General features: G+C 41.4%; 1 long non-coding RNA gene across 1 annotated transcript; it reads left to right on the forward strand.

Moving 5' to 3' along the window:
- Positions 1 to 1,398: 1,398 nt before the first annotated feature.
- On the forward strand, positions 1,399 to 20,460 carry LOC122565470. The gene is made up of 3 exons (XR_006316187.1): positions 1,399 to 1,504; positions 2,826 to 2,965; positions 19,570 to 20,460. It is a non-coding gene; the product is annotated as an uncharacterized LOC122565470 (long non-coding RNA).
- The last annotated feature ends 5,238 nt before the right edge of the window (positions 20,461 to 25,698 follow it).

Genomic DNA, 25,698 nt, shown 5'->3' on the forward strand with positions numbered 1-25,698 from the left:
AGATTAATTTATTGTCGATTTTATTTGTTGTTTGCAGGAGCTTGCTGTGTATAATTTGCATGTTGCCTTTGTCTGCATAGCAATAATGATTGTATTTCAAAAATAATTAATTGGATATGAAGTGCTTTAACACATGAGGATGTGCAAGACACCATATAAATGCATTTTTCTTTCATTTTACTTTCAAGTGAGATATCAAAGGATGACAACAAGTGAGAAAATTGTGAAATAGAAAAATCATATATAGATGATGGATAGAATAGGCTATTTAGACTGAATGGGCGTAAAAAGCATTTTACTTTATTCCACACTTTATCTCCTACTGTTGCAGCACTAAATTGTATTTTCTGTAAGTTGTTGCTCTCAGCAGGGGCCTTGTCCTCAGCAAGTCAGCACTTAAACCACACGCTTAAATGACTTTCAGGATGGAACATACAAAACCTATTTCTTTCTTGTAGTTTTGATGAAAAATCCCACCTAAAGCAATATTGTATCTTTTTCAGAAGCCCATTGACCTGCTGAATGTTTCCATAATTCTTTACTTTTATTCAGATGTATAGTTGTTATTTTTATTCCCTCTTCTTGAAAGCTGAACATTTGCTTGCTTTTGATTTCCTATCTATTGTTGATAACTCTGTTCCTGTTGCAATCTATTGGGCAGACAGTAACTTGATGGTTACAACCAATAGAGCAAATTCTACAATGAATGTATCGTAGGAAATTACTCTTTATTGAGAGGAAAATCCAAGGCATTGTAACTGCATTTATATAGATTTAAAATCACTTTCTCCCTTTCACTATACAATATATTTATGGAATTAATTCTAAATTAGAACGCACTGTTTTTAAAATACTGGATTGAAGTCAAAGAGTACAGAGTTTGCATGTTGTTCCAAAAAAACAAATTGTAATTCATTCTATAAGCACCCATACCTCATGTACACAAGCTGATGTCAGCTGAAAAAAGCAGATTACAAAGATTCACATAAAAATTACATAACATCAACTCACATAATGAAGTCAAATAGTTTCTTTGTATAGGACAATAATTAGCATAGAGAGTCTGAAGCCACAGTCTATCCTAATTTGGGCTTTGAAAGCTATGCCTCATTGTAGAACAAAGACAAAAGCACACAGCCTGTGTGGATTCTAATGTGGAACAGGAAATGCTCCAAGACACAGACCCTAGTGTCTTCAGTGCACACAGGAAAGAGGGTGACTGATCATTTTGTCATGACTTCTTCAAGCTTCAGAACAGAGTGCTTTGTATCAAGACCATCTAGTTTAGCTTGAAATCATGTTTTTAAATTGTACTTTCTGTTAATATATATTCCTGTAATTTGGCAGAAGGCATGCACTAAAGTTAAACACAGCATGAGGAGTGTGCCTACTGCTATAGTTATGTCTATTAATTTTTGGATGTACCTCACTCTGTGATTCAATGGCATTGCACAGACAAAGAAAATACAGAAAGCTCTGTAAAACAAATGGTGCTGGATCACAGGTCTGTTTGTTACCTTATACGCTATTGCCAAATGATAGCTTGTGCTTAATTGAAGTTGCATGTTACAGTCCTTTAAAGAACATTTTTCCTTAATCATTTTTATAGGGTTTCTTCACTCATTATTCTTTCTCAAAGATGAGCGGGGAGTTCTCCCAGTTAACTGGGCAACGCTATGCACTCGACAAATGCTATGAATAACAGATTAATGTTTCATTTAATTCATTGTTGTTTATTAGCTCTTGCTGAATCAAAAATGGTGGCTAAATTTGACTTGATAATAGTCCCACACATAAAATAGCTCATTTTATGTGAAAATGTTTGTAACTTTCTTTGCAATATATAAATATGGATTTTTTTCCTTTAGATTTCTTACACATGCTATTTCTTAGGAAGGTAGATCTTGATGTGGGAATGGGAACTTGATATTCTGAGGAATGTGATATGGATTGACCCTCTTCCATTCTTGTTCTTACCAACATTAAGAATTCTTCATAAGAATAGAAGTTTACTATTTTTATGGGCTGAACTTTTCGTTATTTACATAAAATGCTTTTACGAGGGAGATTCACAACACACAATCCATGGTCCACAGCAACTCTTCTCATGTAATCTTCAGCTCTTCATTTATTATTTACGTAAATAGTTTCTACATCACAGGTCGCATGGAATTGTGCAGCAGGAGAGGTGGAAGAAGTCACTGCTAGAACTTTGTGATGTTCATGCCACTGGCACAATGTTCAAACCCCATCTCCACAACAGCTCAGACACTGCCTTTCATTTTGTGAATCTGCGTTATTATTCCCAAGGTAGGCTAAGCTGCTCCATTTCCCTGCCTGGAACCTGGAGGTGTTGGAGAGGAGGACAGTGCTGTATCCTACTGACTAGTACAGAAGGTCACACCACCAAACACAGCCAATCTGGACCAAGATGGCAGTCTTAGTCAGTGCAGTATCCCAGGTGAAATGGAAATGCAGCTCTGCAGGAGGAACTGCATGTTCCTCCTGCAGAGTGGCATCATCTTTTCTCAAGTACCTCTTACTCACATGATCATTATTCACTGTAATTCTGCCACTATACACACCTCTCACCAATGTCTCTCACCAAAACCATACATGGACAACAACTCAAAGTAATAGTCCATCATGTCCACTCATTGATTCTCACCAGCTTCATTCTTCCAAACCGCTAACCCTTCCAACTCTCTGTGGCTTCCTTCTTATTCACTGGAAACACTTTGCCACCTCTTGTGCCTGTTTATTTCTATGAATTGCACTTCCATTCATTTCCATCATTCTCTATACCTCCCCTTGTCTCATTGCAGGAACATGAGCCATCCTCCCACCACAGTGATGTCTCCACAAGACCATAATAGGCCTAACTGTAATCCCCAGATTGCATTTGACCTACAAGACTGACCATGGTCAATTCCTGGACTGCAAAGACTTAAATTCCCAGACTCAGGTAAGTCAAAGCATCTAACTGGCCATGACCACTTCTTGGACTAGAATTGGATGAGCCCCTTAGCTGTCATTGCATCTCCAAACAGCCCATAGTTTCCCCTTGACCCCACTAAGGACTGGATAGAGATAGTTAGAATGTGTGGGTTAAATAGGTGTTTTTCTGCAGCAGTGAGCAACTCCCAGGCATACTATGTACCAATTGAAATTTGGTAATACTAAGGATTAGCAAGTATCTATAGCCAAACATTTAACAAGCAAAGCTAGCATCAGTAAATATAAAATAGAGAGGCTTTAGAGTCAGAAGGGATTTAGGGATAGAGGAAAGACAGACATTGATAAGAAATGGGACAAACATATCAGGTTAGTTTGAGATTAAGTAATCCTTGACTGGGTGAAGAAAATATTAAGGATGTTAACCTATGACTTAGAACGAACATTTGTTTCTTATGCTTGTGTGAGACATGATTGGAAATTGGATAATGAGGATGTATACATGACCAAAATGACAACAAATTGGATTTCTTTCTATTTATCAGCTGTCCTATCTTGCTTAGAATATACTGTCCCTGTGGTTCACTTGAATAAACGATCATAAGCTCCACAGGTCAGTTATTAGAACTACCACAACAGACTACACTCCTTTGACTTTCAGACATGCACATTTTGTTGAAGCACATTCAGAACATTTGCCATATAAGCTGCTGGCACATACCTTAGGTATGACATCAACACAACATTGTGTCATGCAGAGACGTATCCACCCCCTTGACTGTTCAGTGCTCTCAACATGACAAGCTACCTGTCTCTCCGTCTGCATCAAAAACAAGATAAGCCTTAGAGGCTGGCAGCCAGTAATTTGACACTGAAGAGCCTGTCCATTAAAAACAATGCAAACAGAGGCCAGCAGCATACAATAAGCTGAAAATGAGAGAGCACTAAGAAGAGAAGCTAATAGCCTTAAGATGCATCCTTTGTGAATGTATGAGATGTATCTGTGCTCTTGTGTGCAAAGTGATCTGGCAAAATAATATGTCATAGGTATCCCGAACCTCCAAAGTGCTAAAGGGCTGAAAGGAAGTGATATTTGCTCTGAGAACAGACATGATGATATGGTGACGTTGGTAATTTTCCAATCCTCACACCACAGGGTGGGAGAGAATGGTGTCCACGGAGTATGCAGGAGCGTTGCGATGGAAACAGAGCAAGGTGAAGGCCAGAAAAAGGATGAAGCAAGCTGTCACTACTAGGTTCCATTTCAGATTTTCATGTCAGGAATTGGTGCCATCTAATTTCTCAGGGAGGAGAGTTGGCAGCTGCACAGAGATTAGGAGAGTTGGCCTTTTAATGAGATGCAAATGTACTGAAATAAGGTAGTCATTTCTCATTAGAGGGATTCTGAACTTCCTGTTTTCAAATAAAGGGGCAAATCAAAATTCTTAACTGAACATTGAGAGTTTAACTTTTTTCAATTTTCTTAATTTTCTCACATTTTTACCCAATGTCCAGACTCCTATATTTCTAAGTGAAGGTTAGACCAGAGGGGGTACCAGTTTGAGGAGGACAGAAGAGGCAGGATTTTCTTGTTTGAGATATTAAATCATGTTTAAACAAACACACAGAAATGTCAAATGACTTCAAAAAGAGATGTTACAAGATATTAGAACTGTCAATCAAACAAAGTTAATAGTCTCCTCTGAAACTGTGCAAACAGCCTCTCTCAGAGATGAATGCAATGGTCAGTCTTGGAGCTCAGCCAAGAATTCATAATACTGCTCATTTGGCTGGCCAGCTGACTTGTGATGTAGATGTGACGCCAACAGCATGCACTCAATTCCCATACTGATGGAGGTTACCACGAAGGTCCCAATAATCTTAACATTGCCTCTCACCTGAGGTATGGTGACTCTCAGGTTAAATCATCACCATTCATCTCCATCTAATGAGACAGCAGTCCTATCGTCTTTTATGTTTAGATTAGATTAGATTACAGATTAGATTAGATTACATTACAGTGTGGAAACAGGCCCTTCGGCGTCTCTGGCGCTGTGAGGCAGCAGTGCTAACCACTGTGCCACCGTGCCGCCCACATGTTGATGTTACCTTTTAGTTTATTTGTAAAAACAGGATTAAATGATTATTCAATCATGCTTTGATGAAATATATTTAATTAAATGTTTTTTGAGAAGGCAAAATGGAGGTTTTCTCCCATTTCCCATGGCCTGTCTTCTTTTTCACCTTTTGGTTCCAAGCTGAAGCATAGGGTTTCTCCATGGTTCAAACTCTTCATCTTCTGCCTGTTGGCCAAACCCCATCAAGGGGTGAAGTGCTGAAATTCCCTCCAACAATGAAGCCAGAAAGGACAGGGGTGTTGTATGCAATCTCATTACCCAGCCCTTTAGCAATAATTATCGCCAGAACTGGGACTGGAGTGCAAATTCTGAAATTAAAACTGATCCACCACACTTAACATCTAACTATCTCTGTTCTGTCATGATGAAGACATCAAAAGCCTAGCCAAAGAGACTGTGAGGGACTAAAGGCAGGATATATAGGCAGGAATAAATTTAGCAAATGGAACATAATGTTGGAAAGTATGTGGTTTTCGATTTTGTCAGAAAGAAAAGAAAAGCAGAATATTATCTAAATTGAAAAACACTACGCAATACTCTGGTACCAAAGAATTTGGTGTCCTTGCACATAAATCACAAGTAAGTTAGCGTGTAGGCACAGCATGTAATTTGGAAGGCGACTGGAATGTTGACCTTTCATTTTAAGGGGAATGGAGTATAAAAGTAGGAAGTGTTGCTGCAAATGTTTCGAGTATTGTTGAGATTAAACCAATGGTATTATGTGCAGTTTTGATCTCCTTGCTTAAGGAGAGATACACTCATTGGAAGTAGTTGAGAGAGGGTTCACTACACTGATTCAGAGGATCAAGGGCTTGACTTGTGAGGGAAGGTTATGTAGGCTGGCCTATACTCACTGGAGTTTAGAAGGATGATGTGGTTTTATTGAAGTGTTTTAGATTCTGAGACTTCTTGTCAGGGTAAACGTTAAGACAATATTTTTATTTGTGGGGATGTCTAGAACCGAGAGCACAGTTTCATATAAGAAACCTGTCACGTAAGATGGAGAGGAGCAGATTTTTTTTTCTCTGATTGTCATCAATCTTGACAATTCTCCTCTTCAGGTAGAAGTTAAGTCATTAAATATATTCAAGCCTGAGTTGGACAGATTTCTGATGTACAAGGGAAGCAAGGTTATTAAAATAGACTGAAAATTAATTTAGTAAGACTGGTGAATGTTGGAGTAGGTTCAAGGGCCAAATAACCTATTCTTTTCCTATTTATTACATTCTCATAATCATAGATAAGGAGCTTGATTTCTAATATGGGATGAGGAACCCAAGAGCTGGATAATTTTCAATCAGTGTAAATTAGTTGCATTTTGAGGCTGGAGCTGCTTTATTCCTGATGAAGGGCTTTTGCCCGAAACGTCGATTTTGCCTGTCTTCGGATGCTGCCTGAATTGCTGTGCTCTTCCAGCACCACTGATCCAGAATCTGGTTTCCAGCATCTGCAGTCATTGTTTTTACCTCTATGCATCATGAAAGGCAAGTGCAATGAGCAGGTAGATGATGGGGTGTGTACTGTCTGATAAAGCCAGGAGACACCAGAGCACCATTAGCCTCCCCTGTGCATAAAAGTGGCAAAATGGTTAAATGAAAGTTGATTGATGCAGAACAAAGTTCTGCCAGAGCAAAAGCTTTTATTAAAAATGAAGTACTAAATTGTTCCCTGCTCTTAACAGCCAAGCACTAAAGGGCACCAGGCTGTACGGGTTGGGGAACTTCACATTTGAGCTTTCCCTTCTCTGCCACTTGACAGCTGCCATTTGGAGCTATGCCTGTTCTTGATGTTTACTGTCCAACCCTGCCTACTCTTCAAAAATTGCAGTGCATCTAGAGATACCAGGACATCAACACCTCGTCCAGGAGCTCTGCTTTCAATGTACGTCCATGCCAATTTACCTTTACAGACAAATGGGAATTCTGGCCATGGACATGACACTGACACCTTCTGACCATGCTTCAATGAAAAAGTGTTGCAGCTTTTTGCTAAACTGCCATGTTGAGAATTAAGTTGGCTTCTAGCTGTCTGAAGCCAAAGAGCACCTATCCTCTAACAGACACTGGCTTAATTTAAATTGTATTCAAAATGCCCAATACATATGCTGTCAGTTAGACACAGTGCCATTGGGTGGATAGCATCTATTTAATAATAACAAGAGGCCCAGTCAATTTTGTTTCTTGCTTTGCCCACATGGCCCAGCCAACATCTTAGAGGCTGCCTTGGTGTCACCTGCTCCCTGTTAATACAACTTTTTCAAACGTAACTTTCCTAAAGTCCTGAAATGTCAACTGAGTTTCTTTCTCCATAAACGTTCCTATGCCTTCAGATTATTTCCAGCACTTTCTGTGTTGTTTATTTCAGATTTCCAAAGTGAAACACCACATGAAACCTATCTTTTTGACAATAGCCTCCATTAGTCCAGTTAGGTAGTAAGTGTCTATAGAAAGTGATCTCAGGATGCCTAGCACATTCAGTGAGCAATTGGCAATTGGGGCTTTAAACATATAGGTTCTATTCCCAAATATAATGCCTCTAATCTCAGTTTCAGGAAAGAATCTGTTGTGCTTCCACCTATCTCTTCAATACAAACTCACCAATCTCTCAGGGAGGACTGGTGAATTATATTGTGAGGTATTTATTAGAAAATTAGCACAGACACAGTGGTGAGATCTTACTAGTAGATCTATCTTGGTCAATAATACATTCCAGCTTTCATGTGACCAATAATATCATATTCAATCTGTGGATGCATAGTCATTATGGACATATCCACGTAAAGACCTACCAACTGAACAACGCTGATAATATGGTGGAGATGCAGTTCCAGTGTTGAATGAGTGGATGCATATCTGCCATTTTGGACCCTTAGTCGCTCATTTTCCACACATAAAACAAGGGCAACACAATCCCTATATGCCCATAGTATTGCTGTACAGCCACCAGACAAAACATTAAGGGACAGAACTGAAATCAAGACTTTGAATTTCATTGTCTGCACCATTTGTAAATCTGATCAAACAATTGGTTAAATGCAAATATTAATGTCGATGAAGGTGTTACACATTCAATGTAATCACATATATTTACTTTCCTCAACAAAAAAATGTCTGTGATTAATATTTAAATTACGGGAAACATGATCAGCAACGATGATCTCAAATGTTCTGTCTCTGGATAGGGGAGGAAGAGATCCTTCTGATGACAAAACTCGAGACAACGAAATGTATTAATTAAACTTTTCTGGTTTCTAAGCATTATACTAAAACTGCTATTGTCAATGTTAAATGATGTTAGTCAGTAAACAGTTGCAACACTTTTTCTCAGATATCTGTCATTGCTTCTGCTCTTTGGCATGGTACTTCATTTGTAGATGGTCTGAGCCCAATAAAGGACAAAAGCAAGGAAACTAGAAAACAGTAAAATCCAGGAGCAGGATATAGCCTGCTGAATGAGGAAAGTTAGATAAACATTTTGTTCTGGGATACAGTGTGCTTTGTTAAAATAATAGAGAGAAAGATATGTTACAATTCTCGTTAGTATTTGCAGATTAATATTGTCAAAGGTGTTTTCAATATTGATGGAGCACACACACTGTTCGAATTGAAAGCATCTACAGAGCAGGAAATAAATTAGGAAGTCGATCATTTTTCTGTGCTTGTGTATGTGGTTGTATCCAGTTTCCATTTTTGCATAAGCTTAACAGACAGTCATGTTTACACTTTTTAGATACCATTCTTTTATTTAAGTGTTATTTTATTTCTGTCTCCCAGGAAGTTCATGCAACTCTTCCACTTTCAGAATAAAATGCATACGGTTCCTATGTATCCTGATAATAGAGAAGGAGTAGAAAGAATGAGCAAAGCATAGACACAAGCTGTTCATTGACATTGGATTGGGCTGACGAAGGTGGGATCAGGAGGGTTGGGGAGTTAGGTGAGAAGGCAGCAATAACTGGATTTGACCTGTTCTAAACTGAACTACACCTTCTGTATAAACCTGATGCTAGTGAGCTACCATAAATGCTGTTCATAGAAGAGAGAGTTCAGATCAAGGTCTTTTCTAAACACAAGAAGCTACAGGGCAAAGATTGCAATAAGGATTTAAAAAATGCAATCCTTTGTGCGTAGCACTGTCAGTGACCTGGATATCAGCAAATCAACACACAGCAGCCTTTTTTGGCATGCATAAACAATTAAAGGCTTGATTTCAGTCATGAAAGCTCGATGCACATAGTCATCTAACTGACAAGTGTTAGCAGTATTGCAAGAAAGACAGGAAATTTGGATTTGTTACAAAACATCCAACTTACATTTCAACATTTTTAAATCTTACATGAAATGTGATCATACAGAAATACTCCTTAAGGAACAATGGATTTATGAAAAATAGTGTAAACACATTATATAAAGGATGGCATTTGCCATATTAAGATGTATATTGATTGTGCACGATGCCGGAAAGGAGACAGCAAACAATTTGTTTAATTGATTTTGTTTCCTAAATAAGAATGTTTTGATACAAAATTGTTTTATTGTTAAGCAAGTGTAGCTTTAACAACAAGGAATGTAAATATTTTATTCAAAGCCCACTTAATAGAACTCGAAGTAATTTCAGTTTCAAGATGATTGCTGTTAACTATTGCATCAACATTATTGTAAAGCTGATGAAATCATGTAAATAGTGTATAATCTTTTCCTTAACATGTAACTGATGTCACAGTTTCAAAGTAGTATTATCATGAATCAGTGGGCAAAAAAAAATCGCAATGTCAGTTAAGTTTATTTATATAAAAATAAATCACTTAATTTCACAATTGGGTGGGCCAATTACTTGAGTTATCCAGTTTAAATTTGGGAACATTTCTTATTTTTCTCATAGATCATATTTTTGACTTTTATTAACAACAAAGTTTGAAAATTCACCATCACACATTCTGAGATCTTCACACAGTGTGTGACTTTATGTTAACAAGTCTAAAACCCTGGAAAAGGATGGAAACAATAAAATGGGTAATGATAGACCAGTTAGTTTAAATTCTGGCATTGAGAAAATCATAGAATCGAAGAATCCCTACATTGTAGAAACAAGCCCTTCAGCCCAACAAGTTCATACCGACCCTTCAAAGATTAACCCATCCAGACCCATTCCCCTAATGTCCTATATTTACCCCTGACTAATGCACCTAACCTACACATCCCTGAACATTATGGGCAATTTCAAATGGCCAATTCATCTAACCTGCACATCTTTGGATTGTGGGAGGAATCCAGAGTACTTGGAGGAAACCCATGCAGACACAGGGGGAATGTTTAAACCCCACACAGTCACCTGAGGCTGGAATCGAACCCAGGTCCCTGACACTGTGAGGTAACAGTGCTAACCATTGAGCTACTTTGCCGCCCCTAAAGGTATCTGGGTCTATTAGAAAAAAAAGTAACGGTAGAGCATTTAGAAAATCATAATGCAATTAAGCAGCATCACCATGGCCTCATGAAGGGGAAATCAAAATTATAGAGTTTTTTGAGGAAATAGTTGGCAGGCTAGATAAAGAGGGATTAGTCGATATAATGTATTTGGATTTCCAAAAATGTTCAATAAGCAACCACACATAAGCCTTATGATGGAGATGGTACTGGAGTGAGTATTTCAGCATGGTTAGAGCATTGTCTAAATAATAGAAGACAAGGGAGTTGGGATAAAGGCATTAACATTACCTGCAACAGTGCCACAGGGATCAGTGCCAGGCTACAGTTATTTACAATACATATTGATGACTTGGATAACAAAAGTGAATGTACTATAGCCAGGTTTACAGATTACAGTATAAAAAAGGAAAGACAAGTCTGCAGGGGGATATTGACAAGTTAAGTGAGTGGGCAAATCTTGGCAGATAGAAAATAATGTGGAAAATGTAAGGTTATGCGCTTTGGGAAGAATATTAGAAGAGATGAATATTATTTAAATGATGATAGAGTGCAGACAGCTGTAGTACACAGAGATTTGGGCACTTTTGTAAATAAATCAAAGCTCGCATATAAATTCAGCACGCAATAAGATATTGCTGACCTTTATTTCAGAGAGAATGGAGTATAAAAATATATGGTCTTGTGAAGACTATACAAGCCACTAGTTAGACCACATCTACAATACCATGAGCAGTTTTTGTCTCCCTAAATAGGAAGATTTATTAGTATTACAGACAGTCCCAAGAAGTTCTACTAGGTTGACTTTGGGTCTGGAGGGATTTTCTTATGAGGACAGGTTGAGTAAGTTGGGTTTGTACTCATTGAAATTTGGGAGAATAAGAGAAGACCTAATTGAAACACATAAAATGCTGAGGGGGCTTGACAGGATAGCTGTAGAGAGGTCATTTTCACTTATAGGAGAGTCGAGGACCACTGGGAATAATTTCAACATAAGGGGGTCACCTATTGAAGAAAGAGATGAGGAGGAATTTCTTCTCTGAGGGTAGTGAATCAGTGGAAATATTTACTGTAGTGGACTATAGAGGCTGGGTCATTACATTTATTCAAGATTGAGACAGGCAGATTTTCAATTTGGAAGGGAATCAAGAGTTTTGGGGAAGGAAGGTGATGTTGAGGATCAACATATTAGCCATGAGCTCATTGAATAGGGATACAGATTTGATAGATTGTTTGGCCTGTTTCTATTCCTGTGTATGATGGATTCAGTCGAAGATAAGAATGCTCTCACCTTTTTAAGTGCGCCAACAACTTGAATTCACTTTTACTGTGACTTAAATGATGACAATCTAGATTAGAGTGGTGCTGGAAAAGCACAGCAAGTCAGGCATCATCCGAGGAGCAGGAAAATCAATGTTTCGGGCAAAAGGCCTTCATCAGGAATGAGGCAGGGAGCCTCCAGAGTGGAGAGATAAATGGAGGAGGGAGGGGTGAGGCTCGGGAGAAGGTAGCCAAAAGTACAATAGGTGGATGGAGGTGGGAATGAAGATGATGGGTCGGAGAGGAGGGTGGAGCAGATAGGTGGGAAGGGAGATTGGCAGGTAGAACAGGTCATGAGGATGATGCTTGAGCTGGCAGGTTGGAACTGAGGTAAGGTGGGGGGAGGGAAAATGAGGAAACTGGTGATGTCCACATTGATGCCCTGGGGTTGAAGTGTTGTGAGGCAGAAGATGAGGCATTCTCCCTCCAGGCGTCGGGTGGTGAGGGAGTAGTGGTGGAGGAGGCCCAGGACCAGCATGCCTTCGGCAGAGTGGGAGGGAAGTTGAAATGTTTGGCCACGGGTCAGAGGGGTTGATTGGTGAGGGTGCACTTCCTCCAGACAAAAGGGGTAACCATGGGCACCCACATGGACCCCAGCTATGCCTGTCTCTTTGTTGGCTATGTAGGCCACTTCCTCCAGAGGAAAGGCATAGCCATGGGCACCTGCAGGGGCCCCAGCTATGCCTTTCTCTTTGTTGGCTACTTAGAAAAGTCCATCTTCCGTAGTTACACCGGCATCACTCCCCACCTCTTCCTCTGCTACATTGATGACTGCATCGGTGCCACCTCGTGCTCCCATGAGGAGGTTGAGCAATTCATCAACTTCACCAACACATTCCACCCCAACCTTAAATTCACCTGTACTATCTCTGACACCTCCCTCCCCTTCCTGGACCTCTCCATCTCCATCAATGACGACCGACTTAGCACTGACATGTTTTTACAAACCCACCGGCTCCCACAGCTACCTGGATTACACCTCTTCCCACCCTACCTCCTGCAAAAAGGCTATCCCATATTCTCAATTCCTCCGCCTCCGCATTATCTGCTCCCAGGAGGACCAGTTCCACCACAGAACTCACCAGATGGCCTCCTTCTGTAGAGACCGCAATTTCCCTTCCCACGTGGTTAAAGATGCCCTTCAATGCATCTCATCCACATCCCACACCTCTGCCCTCAAACCCCACCCCTCATCTCTATCCAAGGCCCCAAAGGAGCCTTCCACATCCATCAACGTTTTACCTGTACATCCACCAATGTAATTTATTGTATTCATTGATCCCAATGCAGCCTCCTCTACATTGGGGAGACTGGACACCTTCTCATAGAGCACTTTAGGGAACACATCCAGGACACCCGCACCAACCAACCCCACCGCCCCATGGCCAAACATTTCAACTCCCCCTCCCACTCTGCCTAAGATATGCAGGTCCTAGGCCTCCTCCACCGCCACTCCCTCACCACCCGACGCTGGAGGAAGAATGCCTCATCTTCCGCCTTGGAACACTTCCACCCCAGGGCATCAATGTAGACTTCACCAGTTTCCTCATTTCCCCTCCCCTCACCTTACCTCAGTTCCAACCTGTCAGCTCAGCACCATCCTCATGACCTGTCCTACCTGCCAATCTTCCTTCCCACCTATCCACTCCACCCTCCTCTCTGACCTATCACCTTCATCCCCACCTCCATCCACCCATTGTACTCTTGGCTACCTTCTCCCAAGCCCCACCCCCCTTCCATTTATCTCTCCACCCTGGAGGCTCCCTGCTTCATTCCTGATGAAGGGCGTTTGCCCGAAACATCGATTTTCCTGCTCCTCAGATGCTGCCTGACTTGCTGTGCTTTTCCAGCACCACTCTAATCCAGATTCTGATCTCCAGCATCTGCAGTCCTCACTTTTGCCTTGATTAAATTATGACAGTTGAACTGTTGAGTTACATCTGTTTGTCATACAAACAGATTGTATTCAAATGATGTTACTTTGCCGTTTTAGCAGAAACTTTATCCAGCTTAATAGTTACTTCCTAGCAATGGTGTCATTAGTGAAAAATCCAGTTCATACAAAAGTAACCCTCATCATATAACAGCATTTTTTTTAAAATCAGGAACAGTGAGGCTTTGATAGTAGGGGTATGTGGGTGATCATGGAGCCCACGAGGCAATAATCATGGTGTGCAGGTTGACTAGGTTAAGCGGAGTTGAAACTTTGATTTCCGGATGATTGACGAGAGGTAAAAGATAGAATTTTACCAAAATGCCTTATAGAGGTTAATAAAGTCATGAGAGGTATGGATAGGGTGAATATCCATGGTCTTTTCCCTGGGTGGGGGAGTCCAAAACTAGAGGGCACAGGTTTAAGGTGAGAGGGGTAAGATTTAAAAGGGATCTAAGGGGCAACTTTTTCATGCAGAGGATGGTGCGTGTATGGAATGAGCTGCCAGAGGAAGTGGTGGAGGCTGGTACAATTGCAGCATTTAAAAGGCATCTGGATAGATATATGAATAGGAAGGGATTGCAGGGATATTGGCCAAATGCTGGCAAATGGGATTAGATTAATTTAGGATACTTGGTCAGCGTATACATATTTCCATGCTGTACAGCTCCAGGACTCCATGACTCTATGTAACAATATCTGGGATTTCATGGAAATTTTTCTCTATATGTCCTAGCATGTTTCGTCAACATGACTTTCCACAGTTTGCCTCATTAGCTCTGCACCATGACTCTATGGAGCCCACTCATGCTCTCCTCCAATGCAATGGTGGAAGGACCGACTATTCTTGGGTTCTTGATTCTTGCCAGCATAATTTTCAAATCCTGTCAGCCAGGAGCTGCTTTTCACATTACACGCAATGTGGGGGGAATGCAAAACAAAACATTCCAAGCATCTGAGCACCAGATAGTTTGCATGGTTGCCACTTCATTGCTAATGCAAGCTCATGTTTGTCAATCTATTGTTCCTTTTTATCATCACCTTTCCAATTGACAATTATTGCAACTTGGTTTTTTTTTAAACCAAGTCTAAGGCTGTGCTTCCCCAAAGCCCAATGCCCATCAAAACATCGGCAAAACTAACGAACTGAGCATTGACTTCAGAAAGAAAGAAGGACAACACTCTCCCATCTACATCAATGGAGCTGAGGTGGAGAGGGTGGAGACTCTCAAGTTCCTAGGAGTGACGATAACCAACAACCTGCCCTGGACTTTCCACGTAGATGCAATGGTCAAGAAGGCACAACAGTGCCTCTTTTCCCTCAGGCGGCTCAGGAAATTTGGTATGTCCATAAGGACCCTCACCAACTCCTACAGATGTACCATTGAAAGTATACTGTCCAGGTGCATAACGGCCTGGTATGGCAACTGCTTTGCCCAGGACTGTAAGAAACTACAGAAAGACATGTCATAGCCCAGACCATCGTGGAAACTCTATGACTCCATGTACATGGCTCGCTGTCACGGAAAGACTGCCAACATCATCAAAGACCCCACCCACCCTGGTAATCCTCTCCTACAACCTCTTCCATCAGGCAGAAGATACGGAAGCTTGAACACATGCACTATCAGGTTCTGGAACAGCTTCATCCCTGCCACAATGGGTGGGCTGTCTCGTTTCAAATAATGCTGATCTTGCTAATGTTGATCTTGTCTAACACACACCCTGTGTGACATAACCTATATACCTCTGTCTAAATTTTATTTTCACCTTATGATCTGCATGTCCTTGCTTACTATGATCTATTTGTACTGCTCATAAACAAAGCTTTACTGTACTTAGGTGCACGTGACAAAAAATAAATCGAATCAAATCAAATCAATGTAGCCTTGTAGCTTTTTAATGTTCTATGTAGAAACATCACAAGCTGGAAAATCTTCAAATAGTTGAAAATATTCCCTTTTATTCAGCAACAACAGAAGCCATGAAAAGCTGCATTTGTTTTTGTGAACAAACAGTGACTTGCTTGCCTTTCAATCAACAAAAACTTTAATCAATGAGTTATCATTGCACCCATCCTACATCGTTCAAGGGCTAGTAAAATTCTGCCCAGAGATATCATCAGCAACGTGTTTACGGTGTATTTAGAATTATGCCGGCCTGTGGTGAGTTCAAATTTGTAGTATATTTGAAATCCATAAGTACTCATTAAAATGAAACCTTTTTCAATTAAATCCTGTCTTCATATGGCCCCCACTTTACATTTGGCTAAAGGTGGCATGCACCTCTTGGTTTGTGATATTGCGAGGTCCTAAATTTGCCTTATTTAACTCTGCAAATCAAATGAGGGGAGCAGAATTGCCTCTTACATGGAGATTCAGGAATGGCAAGGGTGAGGCAGGGGTGGTGAAGGCATTTGTGAAATAGCGTCAGGGGTCTGAAGGAGGGCTGGGCATCCTGAGTGTAGTGAGAGGAGAATTGCAGGGACAGTCAATCACAGTCGGAAAATTAAGACAAAAAGAGTGATGTCAATCAACTGTGGATCCAATGCAATGTGTGGGTGAGCAGACCCCTAATTGGAGCGGCATGGTGGCTCAGTGGTTAGCACTGCTACCTCACAGCGCCAGGGACCTGGGTTCGATTCCTGCCTTGGGCGACTGCCTGTGTGGAGTTTGCACATTCTCCCCATATCTGCATGGGTTTCCTCTGGGTGCTCCGGGGGTTTCTTCCCACAATCTAAAGATGTACGGGTTAGGTGAATTGGCCATGGTAAATTGCCTATAGTGTAGGTTATTAGTCAGGGGTAAATTTATGGGAATGGGTCTGGTTGGGTTACTCTTGGGAGGGTTGGTGTGGACTTGCTGGACTGAAGGGCCAGTTTCCACATTGTAGGAATTCTAATTCTCATGAGGTTTTGAGTTAATCTACAATGTGGTAGACTTGGCACTGAGCTTGTAATCCAAAGGCCTAGGCCCATGTTGAAATCCTGTCAGAGAAGCTGGTGAACTTTCATTTCATAAGAATTGAGAATGTAAAGAGGGTCATTGGTAATGGTGACTATCTGATTCACTACTATCCTTTCGAAGAGGAAATCTGTCATCCTTATCTGATTAGACCTACATGTGACTCCAGATTCATAGCATTATGGTTGACACTTAATGGCTCATTCAGTTGAAGGACAATTAGGAATGGGTGACAAATGTTAATCTTGTTGGTGATGCTCATATCTGTCAACAATTAAGCTATATTTAAAAGTTTTTCCCATCGCAGAGAAGGGAGGGCCAGCTGAGCCTACAAGTTGAGCCATGACCGAGAGAGTGGTAAGTACAGCGCTAGAGATTGTGTGTCATGGTGTGCGAATCAAATAGCTTTGTGTCTTTAATGTTATTGAAGGCAAACTGACTGCTGTGAGATTGGTCCTTTTCACTTATTAAGAGCACAGGCATAATAGATTAAATTGTTTTTAAAAGTGCTCCTTCACATTGAACATCCACATTAGTTTTCAGTATTAACACCAGTCTCAAACCAGTGTAAATTAAGGTGCATCTCTCAGACTTTTGCTTGTCATGATACTCAATAAGGTAATTCAGTGGTACCAAACATCTGTATTAGCAGGGATAACCTTATCCCTTTCATGACTGTATCACTCATAGAACATGTATGAAGCCAAACTGTATGTAAATTATTTGTATTGTTTTGAATGTTAAATGGGAGATTAACTGACAAAATGAAAATAATATTCAAAATTCAATTTTTATAACTTATTTATTAATGAGTACTTTGAAAATGTATTACAGAGGAACCTCGATTACCCAATTGACATGGGCGGAAAATATTTCGTTCAATTAATCGAATTCCGGGTAATCGAATGCTGGATAACATTGTTTAGCTGAGCATCGGGACATTGCGGTCTTGCCATATCATCTGATATTCGGATAATCGAATGCCAGATGATTGAGGTCCCTCAGTATTAACATTTTAAAAATTTAAGCTGGGCAAAAATTTATTAAAACTGTTCTCTTTGTCATATAGATTTCACAGAATGAGCCGGTGCACTGAAGCTGCTAATGATGGCACCATATTATCAGTGGGTTAAATTTCGATGTAATAGAGGCAGTACACAAAGGAATAGCAAAGACAAGAATTCTCAAAGAGTGAAACAGATACAAAATCAAATCAGCCAGAATTCTGAATAACCGATTTCTATATAACTTTCTTATCCACAATGTCCTTAAGCCTCTCGTATTGAAAACATTTGGAGTGTGGGAGAGGGATGTATTTTTAATTTCATAGTGCCCTGCTTTTGCTGACAATTTGGACAATATACGGACAATTTTTTTTAACATTTTAACACTCACTGGTTGCCCAAGGCCCAACTAACCTGGTTTTCAAGTGAGCTTTTAAATGAACAGCAAGTGTTCCTGCCCTAAATATTTAATCATGGTTCTACGTCAGTTTTATGACCTTGAAGCATCTTTCAGATATGAATGGGAAGAGCTTTGACACTGATTTTTGTGAGGCCAGGAAAACATTCCACCACTTTCCACCTTTTCTGAACACTGGCTCCCAGATTCTCTCTTCAGAAGAATTGTCGGTTTTCCTGTCCTATGTGATCAGTTAGATAGCAGTCCGTGTTCATTAAATCTACACAGCTCACCAACTCCATTCAAATAAAGACTAGTGAAACAACCAGAGCCATTCAACGGGCAACATGCTTGCCCTGCCCAGCATCTGTTACACTAAGTGAAGGTTGAATCTATTAGAACCACCTTCTATGTCTTTACATTTGTTGCTGTTTTAGAGGAAATCAGAAAAGTAATCCAAATTTATCAATGTTGGATGTGACACCTGAAATATTACTCAATATTTCAAAGCATCTTCATGGTTATCAAAATTACCCTATACCTGGACTATCTTTTAAGGGTACTTCATTAGCTCTTGTTAAAAACCGAAAGAAGTATAGATGCTGTAAATCAAACAGAAGTGCTGGAAAAGTTCAGCAGGTCTGGCAGCATCTGTGAAGAGAAATCAGAGTTAACGTTTCAGGTCCGGTGACCCTTCCTCAGAACTTATGGTAGCTCGGAAAATGTTGGTTTATATGCAGAAGACAGGGTGGAGGGAGGGGATAAGCAGTAAACGATAGGAAGTCCTGATGTAGCTAACTGTGGGAATTACACTTGGAGCTGAAATTCTGACAGGCAATTATGCAGCATCTGGACCTCTTTGAAAAAATCCTCAAATCTGAATAACAGTTGTTGGTTTTGGAATGCATAATAGTTACCCAAGAAAAGCTAATAGGGGCAAAAACATGCTTTATTTTTTTCCAAAAATCAACAAACAACTACGGATGCTGGAAATCAGAAACAAAATCAGAAATTACTGGAAAAACTCAGCAGGTCAGGTGGAGAAAATGCGGAGTTAAAATTCAGGTCTAGTGACCCACTCACAAACCTCAACATCCCACCCAACCCTGTTTTGAACTGTGCCATACATACTATCATCTCAGTCATTTCCCTTCCTTTTCTCATTACAGAAGATAGCCCATGGTAGGGTAGAAAGAATCCACAGAGATGTCCAACATCTTTGTCCACTCCTTCCAAAAGGAGAGAATCCTGGATTTGGCAAGGACTGGGACAGCTCCTCTGAGTTTGCCGAGATATCTGTGCCTCACTAACCAAATCAGTACAAGTATCCATTCCGCAGCAAATCTCACATGAACCCTATTGTCACTGTCAACACTCTCAATCAGTGCACTTCAAACTACTAGCTGTAATATCTTTCTCTTTTTATCTTGCAGGTTCAGTTAGCCTTCCCTGCAACCTCTCCTGATAAGTTCTCGGCTCCACCGAAAGTGGAGCTCTGGACTCCTGAGCCTTCAGAGGAATCATCAGCAAGGCTGCCATCTGCAGCCCACACCATCCCAGACACTGACTCCTCAGGGAAACCATAGGCACAGAATACAAAATATGGTGAGCACCTCCCAGTGACAGCTATGCTGCTGGCTGAGGAAGAGATGGCTCACAGCAGCTGGCACCGAGAGGGCTATCAAGGATCAGACAACTGCTCAGCATGAAGCAGGAGAAGATGCTGTGGTGTCAGCAACAAGGAACTTCATCCAAATTTGCAGGGAGGCTGAACAGCAGCAGCTGGACAGGATGCAGTGGCTTTCGTTGCCCCAGAAGTTGCATTCTTCCAGTGAGTCATGTGACCATTAACAGATTGGCAGCTGCCATGGAGATCCAATTCCAGCACCATCAGGGGCTCCCAGAGACGCATACTCACCTGGCCTCCATCAGTCCACCCAGCAGTCCCCAATATCAAAGGCATTTTGACAGGGGGAAGAGGGTGCCTTGACCTTGATCTTGGTTCACCCTGCTCACAAGGGGCAGAGCGATGCCAGGAGGCATCCAGCCAGAGATGGAGCCACACACAGGCCGCTCAGTACTTTCTCAGCAGGTCTCTGCCAAGGTGTCCAGGTCCTTTGACTCCATCCTGACTGTCCCCCTCTGACCCTTCGAGTTTGAAGTTTCTGGCAAGAAGACCCTCAGCACGGCAGGTCTATACAGACATAAGCACTCCAGGGTTGCTCCACCCAAATCTCAGGTCAACGGATTCAGCAGCTGAGCCATCTCCCTCTACGGCTGCTGCGGAACCAGAGAGTGCACTGAGATATTGTGGGAGAGAGAGAAGGAAGAAAACATATTGAGGCCACTCTAGTGGCACGGGTGAGAAAGCTTGTACATCACTCTTAGTTTAGTCATAAATATTCCTGATCTTAACTTTCATGTGATTGTCAGTGTCTCTGTGTATGCACCAAGCATATTTTAGCATCATCTGGAAACACTTTATAGCCACAGAGGAGCCTCCAGGAATAGAGGTCTGTGCTGACAGCCTTCTATACCATCTGGAAGCTGAGAGAAACCATGAACACCATTTAATTGAGACATGGTAACATCATTGTCCCTCATCCTTTAACCTCCCGATGGAATGGCTCCCTCTGTGGGCAAAGACATAGATTTCAGAGGGATGTTTGGCAGTGGAGTTGCAATATAAAGACAGAATCAATGCTGTGGGACGGCCAGGGAATGGGCAGCCTGTGTAATTGGATATTGCATGAGCCTGTAATCAGTGTTCTTTACCTTGAAAGCCTTATAATTAGCATGTGCTTCAGCACCTTTCCTTACAGATTGTTTTATGTACATCACCCATTCTTAGTGGTTTGGAAGCCCCATTGTGCACTTTTGATTTCCAGCATTAGAAAGACTCCTGCTGTAGGTGCTCCTCTGACAGGGGCATCCAGCCTCAACCTGAACATAGCAGTGAATCCCCTCAGACACCACATCCCCTTTTGAGTTGTCCATCCTATTAACCCACATCTTCGCAGATCCACATGCACCTGCTCCTTGAAAGTGGAGTCGCAGGTAGATAGGATAGTGAAGAAGGCATTTGGTATGCTTTCTTTTATTGGTCAGAGTATTGACCATAGGAGTTGGGAGGTCATGTTGTGGCTGTACAGGACATTGGGTAGGCCACTGTTGGAATATTGAGTGCAATTCTGGTCTTCTTCCTATCAGAAAGATGGTGTGAAACTTGAAAGGGTTCAGAAAAGATTTACAAGGATGTTGCCAGGGTTGGAGGATCTGAGCTACAGGGAGAGGCTGAACAGGCTGGGGCTGTTTTCCCTGGAGCGTCGGAGACTGAGGGGTGACCTTATAGAGGTTTACAAAATTATGAGGGGCATTGTTAGGATAAATAGGCAAAGTCTTTTCCCTGGGGTCAGGGAGTCCAGAACTAGAGGGCATCGGTTTAGGGTGAGGGGGAAAGATATAAAAGAGACCTAAGGGGCAGAGGGTGGTACGTGTATGGAATGAGCTATCAGAGGATGTGGTGGAGGCAGGTATAATTGCAACATTTAAGAGGCATTTGGATGGGTATATGGATAGAAGGGTTTGGCGGGATATGGGCCGGGTGCTGGCAGGTGGGAATAGATTGGGTTGGGATATCTGGTCGGCAAGGACGGGTTGGACCGAAGGGTCTGTTTCTATGCTGTGCATCTCTATGACTCTATGACTCTATGCTCAACCCATCTATATATGTCTATATCCACCCAATTTCTGGTAAGTTAACGATCCCTAGTTCAATTCCTCCTCACTTGAAGGCAGCATGCTCCTGACTATGAGAGACCCCCCTCTTCCATATTCCATCCTTCCCAATCATGCTTTGTTATATCGCAACCTTGCAAATCCTGTTGCCCCTTCCCCTCTTCATAATTGTACTGCGTCTTTGCCCAGGGCCTACAGTTCCTGGTCCCCAAAGACTAACCTGCTCTCACAGCAATGACTGCACTTGCCCCGCACCATCCCTTAGTTTCTGTGGAGGAAGCCAAGAGACTGATGGTGGTACCTCAACTAACATGATCAAACATAACATCTTTGAGCAATGTAACTCCAGACCCACAGCAATGTGGCAAAAAGTGAGTCAAAAGTGAGTCAAGTGAGTCAAGAGTGTGGTGCTGGAAAAGCACAGCAGGCCAGGCAGTATCCGAGGAGCAGGAGAATTGACATTTCGGACAAAAGCCCCTCATCAGGAATTTGATTCTCCTGTTCATCGGGTTCTGCCTGACCTGCTGTGCTTTTCCAACATTACATGCCCCACTGTAATGTGGTTGACTCTTAACTGCCCTCTGGGCAATTAGGGATGAGCAATAAATGCTAGCCTGGCCGGCAATGTCATTATCCCGTAAAAGATATGCTCAGACCCCTGTCTGTTACCTATATGTCTCGCAATACAGTTAGCCCTAGCCCCACCAGACTTCCCCTTCAGAGCCAATGCACCGATTATGATCCACTGCCTGGATAGCAGAAGCAAAGAGACCCATGACTGGCGAAATCCCTTTCGGGTCAATTCCATTGACTGGTATGGGAGGCTGCTCTTGAATTACTGTACCAGGACCCCTGACTGATGGGTGCCTTCATGGATTTTAAAGAGGACCACTCCTCTCTTTATTTAAGACATGGCTGCCTGCTTGGTGCACATGCAGTGTTTTAGGTGCAGCTATGAGATTGAAGTAACACATTGCTATTACGCAAAGATGGGCATCGCTAGTCTGAGAACTGTTCAATACCCAGCCAAGCTGCCTGTTTTTGTGGCTGCACTCGGTGCTGAGTGAGCGCTAAGAGAGCAAACAAACAGCCCTGAGTTGCCACCTAGTCCATTGTGCAAGCTGGATATCTGTCCCTGTTTGCAAAGCATCCCCACTGCAGCCTTTCAATGCACATTGTTGGTTTGCCTTGCTGGTTGAACTGGACAAGATTCACCCCTTAAATGTGTTTGCATAAAGTAAAAAGCTTGTTCAGCAAACAACCAATTTACAAAAGAAGTTTATATTCACTAGATCTTGAAATTAGAAGTCTATCCTACTAGGTACATGGCTTGTACATTAAATTGGGTTTGTGAACACATATATGTTTCCAGTTTTTTCCAAACAAAATTGTGACTTTGAACATAATTTCAGGAGGCCGAAGTGTAAATGACATAGTAACAAAGGCAAAAGATGTTCTTGATCATGAAGGTTTGCATAGTGACTGGCCTGAAACAGTTTCAGTAACTCAATACGTGAACTTTAAACCATCATCAGGAAATTAAATTTTTCCCTCCCCTTCAGTTAAATTCTTCCCCTCTGTCTCCCATCTGCTCTTCTAAAAGCCCTAGGGAGGCCCTGAAGATTCCACCCACCTTTTCAATACTGTTGGGAATTCTAGGCCAAGATATTTACAGAAAACCATTCTAGCTATTTCTTCAAAATGAAAACAATAAAGCATCACATCTGAATGCTAACTCAACCTTTTGCAGAATTCTTTAAAATAAAATAAAGTTTCCACTTTGGGAATTGTCAGCTTTGTCAGACTATTATCCAACTTAAAGTCATTTTATCTTCTCAGCATGTGGATAAAGTTGACCACATTTATTAACATTGTGTTATCCTGAAAGCGTGTTGATGAACTTTGGCATCAATTTACTATGATTCCTGAAAAAGTGTTTGGTAAAAATCGCAGGATATTGATCCAGCAATGATAAAGGAATAGCAGTGTACATCCGCATCAGGATGGTGTGTCTAATTTTTCTTCAACTCTATTTGGCTTAATGAGCCATTTATACACCTTTTCAAGGTTGCCATATGGTTTGTTTAGATTTTCATAACAACTACCTTTTGTGTTCAAAATAATTAACTGTTAAATATTTAACTGAACAAATCTCAGACTCTCAAAATCAAAGCTACAATTTGTGAAGTTATAACCAATGCTGCAATTTCAAATTTAACTGCAATTTCAATTTAGCTAGCAATTCCTTAGGCATTCTGATTGCGCTGTAAGGAATATTTATTGAGACAAACAGAAATGCTCTACTTCTGAGACAACTTCCATTGCTTCTGCTAGTTCTCTATAACATCCAGCATACGCATTGATTATTCATGACACCTGTGTCCTTTCTGTTCTACATACCTTAATTCTCTTTTGATTTCTGCTTTGGTTCTTCAAGGTTTTTCATGTTGTGCTTTACAAAATGGGCAGCATGGTGGCTCAGTGGTTAGCACTGCTGCCTCACAGTACCAGAGACCTGGGTTCAATTCCAACCTTGGGTGACTGTCTGGGTGGAGTTTGCGCACTCTCCCTGTGTCTGTGTGAGTTTCCTCCCATAATCCAAAGATGTGCAGGTTCGGTGAATTGGGCATACTAGATTGCCCATAGTGTTCAGGGATGTGTAGGTTAGGTGTATTAGTCAGGGGTTGGTGTGGACTTGTTGGGCAGAAGGGCCTGTTTCCACACTGTAGGGAATCTATTCTATAAAATAGCTTTTGATGCCTTTGTAACACTCAAAGGTACTGCTTGTCACAGCAAATTGCAGGAATAGAAATGATACGTGTATTGCAGCAATTTGGTTCCTTTTACTTTGATTCTAACTCTGGTTTTCCATTGCAAGTAAGTTTCCCTAACTTGTAGTAGCAATATGCATGAACTAACAGACCCTCAGATTAATACGTTTGTTACGTGATCACAATGTGAACGATGGTAGCTGCAATTACTATTAAAGAAAATGTTCAGTGATGGGGGGAGTTCATTCTCAATCAAAAGCGATGGTGAAGAAACAGATGAAAATTGAGTGAAGAGCCTACTTACATACAATTTCCCTAAATTAACATGGACTTCTCACAGACCTCTGCTCCTTGCCTTAGAGACAGCCACTGGCCTCTCCTTTCTTGATGGTCTCACGCAGATCAGTTTCTGTGAGCATCACATTAATCAAAGCAGTAGGCCTAGGGTCACGGCACATTCAGCCTCACGTGCCATGGAGAGGGCCAGAGGCCCACTCACGTGTCTGCCTGGAGGCTTTGATTGCAGCCAAAACCTAGTTCAAAACCTATATCTTAATGGCCGAGTGGGTAACGTTCTTACTCATCAGATGCAGCAGGGGAATTCAATTAGGAAGCTACTACGAATATCTCTGATCTTCAACAAAGCAAAGTAACTGAGGGTCACAGCAGGATGGGTGAGCTGGTGGAAAACCAATCCCAATACTATAAAATGTGTGGAATTAGGATAATCCAGGAAGGCTGACCCTTCCTCACTGCCTACTAGTACCCCATGGTATTTATAGAGATGCTGATTGAACTCAAGTATACTATCCCACCCATGCGTCAACAACTCACTGTCAACTTGCACATATAAAATGTGGGTCACTTGAGAGGACTGCTAAGGTTGCTTTGGAACTGAGGCACAATAATCAAATCAAAATGCTTTCAGGCAAAGAAATGTTGATTTAAATATACTGGGTTGGGTTCCTAATTTATTTTTACCACTATTCGCAAACAATTATCTGCAAATGGTAATTTTCACTTGCCTTTGTGACAAAACTAATTTCGCATATG

This window comes from Chiloscyllium plagiosum, chromosome 2 (genome assembly GCF_004010195.1).
Source record: "Chiloscyllium plagiosum isolate BGI_BamShark_2017 chromosome 2, ASM401019v2, whole genome shotgun sequence".
NCBI classification, from domain to species: domain Eukaryota; kingdom Metazoa; phylum Chordata; class Chondrichthyes; order Orectolobiformes; family Hemiscylliidae; genus Chiloscyllium; species Chiloscyllium plagiosum.